This window comes from Anolis carolinensis, chromosome 3 (assembly GCF_035594765.1).
Source record: "Anolis carolinensis isolate JA03-04 chromosome 3, rAnoCar3.1.pri, whole genome shotgun sequence".
Classification (NCBI taxonomy): domain Eukaryota; kingdom Metazoa; phylum Chordata; class Lepidosauria; order Squamata; family Dactyloidae; genus Anolis; species Anolis carolinensis.
In genome coordinates this window covers 214,609,742-214,620,368 of record NC_085843.1, presented here as the reverse complement: position 1 = coordinate 214,620,368, position 10,627 = coordinate 214,609,742, and the positions used below count along the sequence as shown (strand labels likewise).

At 43.3% G+C, this 10,627-nt stretch overlaps 1 long non-coding RNA gene across 1 annotated transcript; it reads left to right on the top strand.

Moving 5' to 3' along the window:
- The first annotated feature begins 1,505 nt into the window (after nucleotides 1-1,505).
- Nucleotides 1,506-10,012, top strand: LOC134297746 (uncharacterized). The gene is made up of 2 exons (XR_010004609.1): nucleotides 1,506-5,183; nucleotides 8,176-10,012. It is a non-coding gene; the product is annotated as an uncharacterized LOC134297746 (long non-coding RNA).
- The last annotated feature ends 615 nt before the right edge of the window (nucleotides 10,013-10,627 follow it).

Sequence of the window (10,627 nt, the reverse complement as noted above, 5' to 3'; positions counted from 1 at the left end):
ATAGTTTAGAAAGAAGAAGAGTATCAAGATTTTATTTTTAAATGTATTAAAATCAGTCTTAAAGCCGCTTCAGAACAACCAAGGGCCAATCTATAAGCACATTGCCAGGATAGAGTTTTGTGGCCTGTGGCCTGTGGTGTCTCTTAGGGTTCAATTCTGTCTCCCATGCTGTTTAACATTTACATGAAACCGCTGGGAGCAATTATCTGGAGTTTTGAGGTTCGGTGTCAAATTTATGCGGACGACACCCAACTCTATTATTCCTTTCCATCAAAAGCCAAGGATGCCGTTCTGTTCCTGAACCGGGGCCTGCCATCAGTAATGGACTGATGAGGGCCAACAAGCTGAAACTAAATCCAGACAAGACAGAAGTACTCCTGGTCAGTCATAAAGTGGATCAGGATGTGGGATTACAGCCTGTGTTGGATGGGGTCACACTCCCTCTGAAGACACAGGTTTGCAGTCTGGGGGTAATCTTGGACTCATAGTTGACCCTGGAAACCCTTCTCACAAATAAAACTTGTGCGCCAGCTGCACCCATACCTTGACAAGTCTGCCCATGCGAAGCAGGTGGACATAGCACTGAACAAAACATGCAGAATAATCACAGGATGCCTTAAACCTACACCTGTTGATAAACTCTATAAGTTAGCTGGCATTGCCCCTCCTGACATGCGATGGGAAGTTGCTGCTAACTGTGAGAGAAATAAGGTTGAACATTGTGAAAGCCACCCATTGCAGGACTATCAGCCTCCTCCCACCAGACTCAAATCAAGGAAGGGCTTCATGAGAACCACCACTCCTCTTGATGTTCCTCAAGCAAGGGTGCAAGGGTGTCCCTCTGGGCAGCTAAACCAGGCAATTCTAACTGGATGGCCCCCCCATGAGGGTCTTTCTCCAGGGCCAAACAAAGAATGGGCAACTTGGAAGTCCCTGATCAGACTCAGAAGCAGAGTGTGCAGATCAAAAGACAACTTGGCAAAGTGGCACTACCTGGAGGAATCCTCCACCTTGTGTGACTGTGGAGCAGAACAAACAACTCTGCATATGTATGCTTGCCAACAATGTCCTGCCTCATGTACGGAGGAGGAGTTGTTTAAAACCACGGACAATGCGGTCGCTGTTGCCCACTTTTGGTCTAAAACTTGATTTCCTTTATTTCATCACTTTTAAATTTATTTATTATGCAATACTTTTGACACGAAATAAATAAACCCATACCTTGAGACACCAGACTTGGCCATGGTAGTACATGCTTTAGTCACATCCCATTTGGATTACTGCAGTGCTCTTTATTTTTACCTTTGAAGATAGATTGGAAGCTGCAAGTGGTGCAGAGATTAGAGGCGCCGTATCATGAGAGAATGACTCCCATGTTGCGGCAGCTCCACTGGTTGCCAGTCTGCTTCCAGGTTAAATACAAAGAGCTGGTTGCTACCTAAATGGTTTGGGTCCAGGCTATTTATCTGGTCACATATAGGCCATCTTGTGCACTGTGGTAATCGGAGGAGGTCTGCCTCTCAGTCCCACCCCTATTTCAAGTGTGGCTGGTGGGAATGAGAGAGGGGGCCTTCTCTGTGATCACTCCCCATCTCTGAAACTCTTTCCCCAAAGAAATAAAAGCGACCCCACACTCCTGTGAGAAAATTAAAGAATTTTGGAAGACTGTTCATGAAATGACACAAGAAATTGTAGGAATTAAATTTAAATCAGAACCAGAAATGTATTTATTAAGTTTTACGAACACAAAATTTAAGAAAAATGAAGATAAAATATTTTTTTATTTAAGCACAGCGGCAAGCTTAACAATTGCAAAGATCTGGAAAGGAAAAAGACTCCTAACCCCCGAAGAATGGATAATAAGAATACTAGACATAGTACAAATGGATAAGTTAACACAAAAAATAAGAGAAGGGAAAAACAAAACAGACTGGACAAACTTTATAAAATTTCTAACAAAAAGAAGAATGGATTTTATGACAGACCTGTCTAATATATAAAGTAGATTAAACGAAATTCATAAAGACACAATTAATGAAAGAGACAACTCCGAAGCCAAGATGGGAAGTATAACCCGCTTTCCCCCCCTCTTTTCTTTTTCTTTCTTTTTCTTTTTCTGATCTTTTTTTTACCTCTATTTCTATGTTTTTTCCCCCTTGATACTTTCCCACTTTTCTATTGATATATTGTTTCACCACTTTCAATGTATCATGTTTCACTATAATAAAAATAAAAATTATTCACAAAAAAAACTCTTGAAAACACATTTATGCACTTTAGTGTATGGAGAGGAGGAAGATTAGGTCACTTTAAATTATTTCATCAGATTGCTGACTAATCTTATTTCTACTTCATGGTGGCTACGACTCATTTTATGTGAGCATCTGTAAAAGTCATTTCTAATGTATTTTAATTATTTTACAGGGTATATGTTTTAATGTTAACTCATGTTATTAATGTTATCATGTCTTATTGGTTTATTTTATTTTATTTATATTTCAATGATTAATTCTTTGTTATAAGCTTACTGTTATTATTGTATATTACTTTGGTTTTTTGATGTGTTTGTATTTATTCTGGGCATTGAATGTTTGCCTTTTTTATGTGTAAGTTTCCCTGAGTCCAGGGAGAGAGGGTGGTCTAGAAATAAATTAACGTCGTCGTCGTCGTCGTCATCATCATCATCATCATCATCATCATCATCATCATCATCATCATCATCATCATCATATAGAACATTTCATAAGAATGAACCCAATACAGAAAAGTCCCTGTATCTCACAGTTATCAATGTAGTAAGTCTTAGCAGAGATAAGACATCTGTGGGCAGGTGCCTATGAGTGTAGGTGGTCCTTCGTATTGGTGCATTTAGGGTTTTAAAGATGGCAGCCATCAATTTCAGTTGGAATCAGAAACACACTAGCAACTAGTGCAGTTAGCAAAGAATTGATGTTAAGAAACTTCCCCCCACTGCGCAGCTGGGGGAGGGAAGTGGATTTGCCCCCTCCCAACGAAGGAGAGACTTCTAGATGGGGGCAGGGCTTATAGGAAGCTGCCCGCCTCTTAGATCACTCACTTTTGGAGCTTCGACGTGAGAGGATCCAAAAGTGGGAGCTCTGGTTCTCTGGTGTGGAGGCCTGGGAGATAGGCGTCGAGGGAGAATTCTGTCTCATCTGTTTGTATTGCAGCATTGAGGTCTGTATGGGAATATGGAGAGGCTGAGGCAAGGGAGCCTGGGCTCACCCGGGCTGCCTTCGGGCTTCTCCCTCGACAAAGCAGATTTTGTTAAGTTTAAAGTTGCCTTCTTCCCCCTTTTGCCTGAGGGTTTTGGAGCGGTGGTGGGTGCGCACGGGGTCTGCGCGCCTCTGCTCCGCTCCTCCCTTGCTTCATTCAGGTGGCCTTGCAGCCCCCTTTTGCGGTGGGGAAAAAGTAGCTAGCTTTGGCCTGGTTGGGGGAAAAGGCATGATAGTGTGATTTGCATGCTTTTTGAAGTGGATTTATTTTCTTTATAGTGTAATAGTAGTTTTGATTAGTGGTATTGAGCCTGTATGTATTTAGCTGGGTTATGGTTCATTTTTACATTGGACGGGACGCGTTTTTTAAGGTCGTTATTTAAGGGCTAACACTTGGAAGAGGTGTTGCTAGGCAGATTTGGGAGCGATGTGGGGTGCGATTTTGACCTGTTGCTGGGCAGATTTGTAAGACGGTTAAGTTTGGCGGGCTTTTTGAATTTCGCACTCTTTTTTCTGTCAGTTTTGCTGCGGTTTTTTCTGGGGCGGCCATATTGGATGCCATTTTGCTTAAGGGCAAGTCGGCCATTTTACTTCAGGGCATTTGCAAGTTAAATGGGTATGGCGGCCATTTTTATTGAGGGAATGAGGTACTAGATGGTTGGGCGGCCATGTTAGTTGTGGGAATGTCAATAGGCTTAGAGGTGGCCATTTTGGTCCGTCGGCCATCTTTGTTGAGGGCATGGTGGCCAAATGGTCAAATGGTTTCGGCAGCCATCTTTATTAAGGGAATTATGTCAGGAATGAACGGGCGGCCATCTTAGTAGTTGGCATGGTAAATAGGCTTGAAGGCGGCCATTTTTAGTATGGCAGCCATCTTTGTTAAGGGAACGGCGGCCATTTTAGGGAACATCATGGCAGCCATTTTGTGGAAGTTTTTAATGGGTTTTTTAATGGCGGTGGCCATTTTTAATTTGGGCATGCTCACATCGTGTTTGCTTGATGACCATAACAATTGATGGTAATGATTGATTAGTGTTAAATAGCCGAATGCATTAGTGGATAATGGATTATGTGGCTCAGGTATAAATTCATTGATAGCATATACAGCTAGATTAATTAATATGCAATTAAGGCAGTCTGATTGATTGATGAATTGATATATGGGCATTTAATTTAAAATATTTATATAGTTTTCATGGGGTAATTTATAATGTTATTTGAGATAATAAATTGTTGAATTGGTGTTTCATAAATTTTGTAGTATTAAGTTAATGAATTGATTATTATATCATCATGTGTATATATATATATATATATATATATATATATATATATATATATATATATGCATATTGGTTTATGCTATTATATATTTGAAATCAAATGGATGCTTGGTTGGTTACCTGACTCAGGATGTTTTTGGGCACCTCCGGTTCTTTGGCTTAGAAATGGTGTGGAGTTTGGCTCATCCTAATCTCCTGCCACCCCCCCCCCCCTATTTTCGGAAATATTTTCTTCCTCAATATTGATGCATTCGCTGGTCTTACTGGTTGTCTTATTTTACAGTATGCCACCGAAGAAGAACATCGGGGGGGCCAAAGGGCAAGGGCCCTGTGAAGAAAGTTCCTGCAAAACACCCTCCTTCCTCAAGTGCTCCGGCAGTCGAGGAAGAAGACTCAGCCCAATTGTTGAAAGCGCTGGTCGCTCGCATCGAGTCGCTGGAAAGAGAGAAAGCAGCGTTTGCTGCTTCGGGAGCGCAGATTGGTGGGGGCAGTAACACTGTGCTAATAACGTCCGTATTTTCCTGTATTTCTGCCTTAGAAGGGGAGAAGCGAGCCCTGGTGCCTGTCAATGATGAGAGCCTGGTTGCATCAACGCCGGTGGCCGCAGGAGCTGTTCCACCTTCTTCAGAGGCAGCTGTTGAGTCAGGAAGTGCTGCGACTATTTTAGGTAAAGGGGACGCACACACTTTCCCCTGGGGAGCTGCGGATTCTCAAGATCTGATCGCAACCCAAGCTCCTGATGAGCCTTTTCCGTCAACAAGTGGCACCCAATTAGCTATTGTGGCTCCGGTGGTTGAAGCGCCAAGTTTGGTTGTATCCTCTTTGGATGCAACAGATATTATTGAGAACTCATTGTGTTTCTGGGGTACGGCTGATTGGCCTTTGCCTGCCCCAGATAGCCTTAGTGCTACAGCTTTAGGCTCCCATTTGGCCCAAAAGACAATTGATAAAATTTTTAAAAAATGAATATATTGATATTTTTACCCTGTATTTCAGGGAACTTGATAAAAAAGGAAAAGATAATTTAGATGATGAGAGAAAAGAAATTATGAAAAAAACGCAAAGTGGACCAGAATGGGGGCAACTGGTTCTCTTGTTTGTTAATCTACGGGGGGTTCTAGTGAAGGCTTATCCTTCCAGAGCCCATTCGCTGTTTCAGCACATGAACATTATTAATTCGGCCTATGTGAATTTTATAGGGAGTGCTTGGCTCTTGTATGACAAGCGCTTTAGACTTCGTGCGGCTCACTCTCCAACTTTGCGTTGGGATCTGGTTGATTATCAACTTTGGTTGGAAGTTTCAACTCCAGCACATCCTATTATGGGCGAGAAGGCTGACAGTGGGCACACGATTCAAAATTACAGAGCTGGGCATTTCTTTCACCAGCCTCAATATTCACAGCATCAGGAACCTCAACAACGCTTGCTGTGCTGAGAATATTCTTCTCAGGTAGTGTGCTCTCAGAAGGGATGCAAATTACAGCAAGTTTGTGCCATTGGCTCTGGGCAGCATTCTGCCAAAATTGCAGTAAAGGAAAACCCGGCAAGGGTGGGGGAAAGGGTAACCACGATCCAAAGAGGGGTTTCGGCTCAGGTGGGTTTTCCAAAGGAGCCCAGCCCAATTAATCTAGTTCAGTTGGACTTGTGGTTATCTCGTTATCCCAATTTAGGCGCAGCTAGTTATCTGCGCACTGGGTTTTTTGAGGGTTTTAGGATTCCTGCAATGGGACATAGAGCCCCTTTCCGAGCACCGAACCTGAAGTCTATTATTGGTATGGAGGACATTGTCCTGGAAAAAATCAATAAAGAAGTCACCGAGGGTAGGGTTCTTGGCCCATTTACTTCACCCCCTACTTCAAGGTTAAGGGTTTCCCCTCTGGGGATTGTTCCAAAGAAGGCACCTGGGGAGTTTCGACTCATTCACCATCTTTCCTATCCCCGGGGAAGGTCAGTGAATGACGCAATCCCTGATGATTTTTTGTACGGTCCATTATACTTCTTTTGATTCGGCAGTTAAGAAGGTCAGGGCGAGGGGGCCTGCAGCCGAGTTAGCAAAGTGTGACATCAAGTCTGCTTTCCAACTTCTCCCTGTGCACCCGATGGACTTTGAACTGTTGGGTTTTCAGTTCAAAGGGTTGTACTATATGGATAGGGCTCTTCCCATGGGCTGTTCAGTTTCTTGTGCTGCTTTTGAATCTTTTAGCACCTTTTTGGAATGGGCCCTTAAATCAAAATCGGGTCTATCGGGGGTTGTGCATTACTTGGATGATTTTTTATTTTTGGGGAAGTCAGGATCTGGAGAATGCGAATTTCTTTGCATTCTTTTCAGGAATTGGCTGATCAGTTAGGGGTTCCCTTAGCTCCTGAAAAAACAGAGGGCCGGTTACTAATTGACCTTTTTGGGGATCGAGCTTGATACAGTTCAGCAAGCTTCTAGACTACCCAGGGAGAAGGTAGTAAATTTAATAGACAGGATTCAAGCATTCGTTACCCGTAACAAGGCCACATTACGTGAGTTCCAGGAAATTATTGGGCATTTAAATTTTGCATACAGAGTAATAGCTCCTGGGCGTGCCTTTTTGCGCAGACTCTGCAATGCTATTTCTAGAGTTAGACTTCCGCATTATCATGTGCGGATTACTCGCGGGATTAAGGCTGATTTGGACATATGGTTACAATTTTTAGGTCAATTCTATGGAATTTTGTTTTGGAGGCAGGACCTTTTGTTGAAAGACGCCCTTCAGATAGCGTCTGATGCTTCTGGAGCCATTGGCTTTGGTGTATTTTTTAATGGGCATTGGTGTGCTGAGCTTTGGCCCAGGGAGTGGCACACCAGGGGTATAACATCTGATTTAACATTTTTGGAGTTTTTTCCAATTTTAGTAGCTGTCACGCTGTGGGCAGATTAAATGACAAATTCCACCGTCCATTTTTGGTGTGATAACCAGGCCACGGTGCAGGTTATCAATTCGTTAACATCTAAGTCAGTCAGACTGATGGAGGCTCTGAGAATTTTTACACTCCACTGTCTAAAGTACAATATATTGTTTAGAGTTTTTCATATTGCAGGGACAGATAATTCTCTCGCTGATGCTCTGTCCCGTATGCAGATGGATCGCTTCAGGCAGCTGGCCCCCAGCGCAGATTTGCACCCCCAGAGCATGCCGGTCCATCTTTGGAAAATTGGGAACAGTTCATAGTCAGGGGCATGAGGTTAGCCCTGGCTGCGAATTCCAGAGAAGTTGACCCCCGAATTCTTTAAAGGTTTTTAAAACAAATTTGGCTGCAGATTGGGGAATCCCAATTCAAATATTTGTTGGTACAGGCGACAGTTTTCACAACCCCTTTTTTAAAGCCCTTCGGGTTATTGATTTAGTAAGCAGCTTTGAAGGAGGATTAATTTTGTGAAGCATCTTAATTTTAGAGCTGTTCCTTCACTGATAATAGGCCAACTTTGGCCTTGGCGTTCAAGGGGTAAGAATTTTGGGGATTACGATCCAAAAATTTTGTACGTATTTCTTTAAAAGCGGAGCCGCTTACACTCTGTTGCAATGAATTTTTCAGTGGGTAAAGTTAAGCCTTGAGGAAATAGAAGACTGGAGCCTATCGGGCATACGTAAGTTATGTGCTATGTTAGTTACACTGATTTGTCTTTGCAGAACCTGTTCTGTTGGCAAATAGACGTCGCGTCCTGATTTGTGGGCACAGCTACGTACACTGAGCTGAGCGACAGGCGCACAGGGGTCCCTACGGCCAACTTCGCAGCCTCGCTTCCATGGCATTCGTGGAGAGGAGGGGAGGAAGAGGCCTTTTTGTGCTGTTAATGATTTGGGTCTGCCAATGGGCAGGGGCCTGTTTTATACAAGTTTATGAATTATTTGTACAGGTTCGATTGGCATGCACAAGGTAAAGGAATGTTTTTCCCTCTTACACGCTTGTCATGGCTATGTTTTTACAGATTCGATTGGCAGGCACAAGCTAAAGGAGTGTGTTCCCTCTAACACGCTTGTCATGGCCCTATTTGTACAGGTTCGATTGGCATGCACAAGGTAAAGGAGTGTGTTCCCTCTAGCACGCTTGTCATGGCCATGTTTGTACAATTTTTGAATGACATGCACAAGCTTTGAGAGGTTTGGCCTCGAACTGGCTTAGCATGGTCAGCAATCATTCCTAGGCCAATCAGGCCCTTCGAAAAGTTTTAAAGAATGGCATAGGTTATTGTATCCCTCATGACACCATTAAGTTCAATGATGTGAATTTGTATCGGGCTGATGGGATCCATCTGTCTGAACTGGGCAACCAAATTTTCTTAGCTGACCTGCAATAAGGAATTAGGGAAATTCTTTCGAATTTGGTGGGGGTCAGGAGCTAAATAGACATTTGCTCCTGAACTGTGGCGGAATGCTTAGGGGAATCTCTTATTTTGGTGTGCACCACAAGGCACCTCTGTTTTGGTGTTGGCCAGAGGCGTGAATCCTCGCTTAGGGTTTGTACAGCCCCGGCGAGGGTGAACGATTATGGCCTTGGAATGGGAGACTTTGACCTCATTTGTTTCGGAGGCAAAACTCTCCAACACATTCCCCTTTAGGTCATCCAGGTTTAGATAGACTGGGGACCTGGTGTTTCGCCCTAAATTCAGTCTTAATGGATGGTCGGGTATGACCACTAATATCGGCTTATGCCTTACCAAATTCTTAGATGGCTAAGGATTTTTGGCCCTAGTTCCAAATTAAAGTTAAATAGGTAACTATCAATAAAGTTGCCCAGTTTTAAACCCAAGCTTACTTGTCTTGTCTCGTTATTTCGGAGGGTTGGAGGGCAAGAAACTTCCCCCCACTGCGCAGCTGGGGGAGGGAAGTGGATTTGCCCCCTCCCAACGAAGGAGAGACTTCTAGATGGGGGCAGGGCTTATAGGAAGCTGCCCGCCTCTTAGATCACTCACTTTTGGAGCTTCGACCCACCCGCCCGCCGCTAACAGTATAGCAGTAGTGTGGTCGCTTAGATGGGCCGGGTAGGAATTTTTCCCCTCCCATGTTCTGGGAGGGTTTTTTCGCCTACCCTATACTGTGTGGAGTGGTAAATTGGGAGGTGTGGTAATTTAATTAGGTGGTCAGCGGAATGCTTAGGGGAATCTCTTATTTTGGTGTGCACCACAAGGCACCTCTGTTTTGGTGTTGGCCAGAGGCGTGAATCCTCGCTTAGGGTTTGTACAGCCCCGGCGAGGGTGAACGATTATGGCCTTGGAATGGGAGACTTTGACCTCATTTGTTTCGGAGGCAAAACTCTCCAACACATTCCCCTTTAGGTCATCCAGGTTTAGATAGACTGGGGACCTGGTGTTTCGCCCTAAATTCAGTCTTAATGGATGGTCGGGTATGACCACTAATATCGGCTTATGCCTTACCAAATTCTTAGATGGCTAAGGATTTTTGGCCCTAGTTCCAAATTAAAGTTAAATAGGTAACTATCAATAAAGTTGCCCAGTTTTAAACCCAAGCTTACTTGTCTTGTCTCGTTATTTCGGAGGGTTGGAGGGCAAATGTTCTGATAGTCAAGCCCCAGTGTGTACAGAGGTGAATGCATTCTAGACCACCTGGAGATGGTTTTATATATATGTGTATATATGTGTGTGTGTGTGTGTGTGTGTATAGGTTTATTGCATATGCTTTCCAGCAAGGAGTAAACAACACTTCAACTGTGTATAATGATTCGAAATATTTTCCCTTGCAATGCTAGGATTTGGAAATATTAGAAGTTTCGGTAATGACTGTTCACCTGGGAATGAAATAAACATCACAGCAGCCATAAACCTTGATAGCTGTGCTGAAACTTGATTGGATTTTCCACTCTGGAGTTCTTTCTGAGGCAGAAAGTTGAAAATGCATATCTGCTAAGCAAGGGGGGGGGGGACAAGCATCATATTAAGTAAAAGTATAATATGCTGTGATGTAAATTCAATGTACTGCTTGGAAGTAAATAAAAAAGGAATGGCTGATATTACATAAAAAGAATCTGGAGCTAGAACTACATATTCCTGAGAGGGAGAAAGAAAGAAACCAATTCAAAAACTAGTAAAACAGATATGGAGTAGAGTATACTCAGCAGGAAATG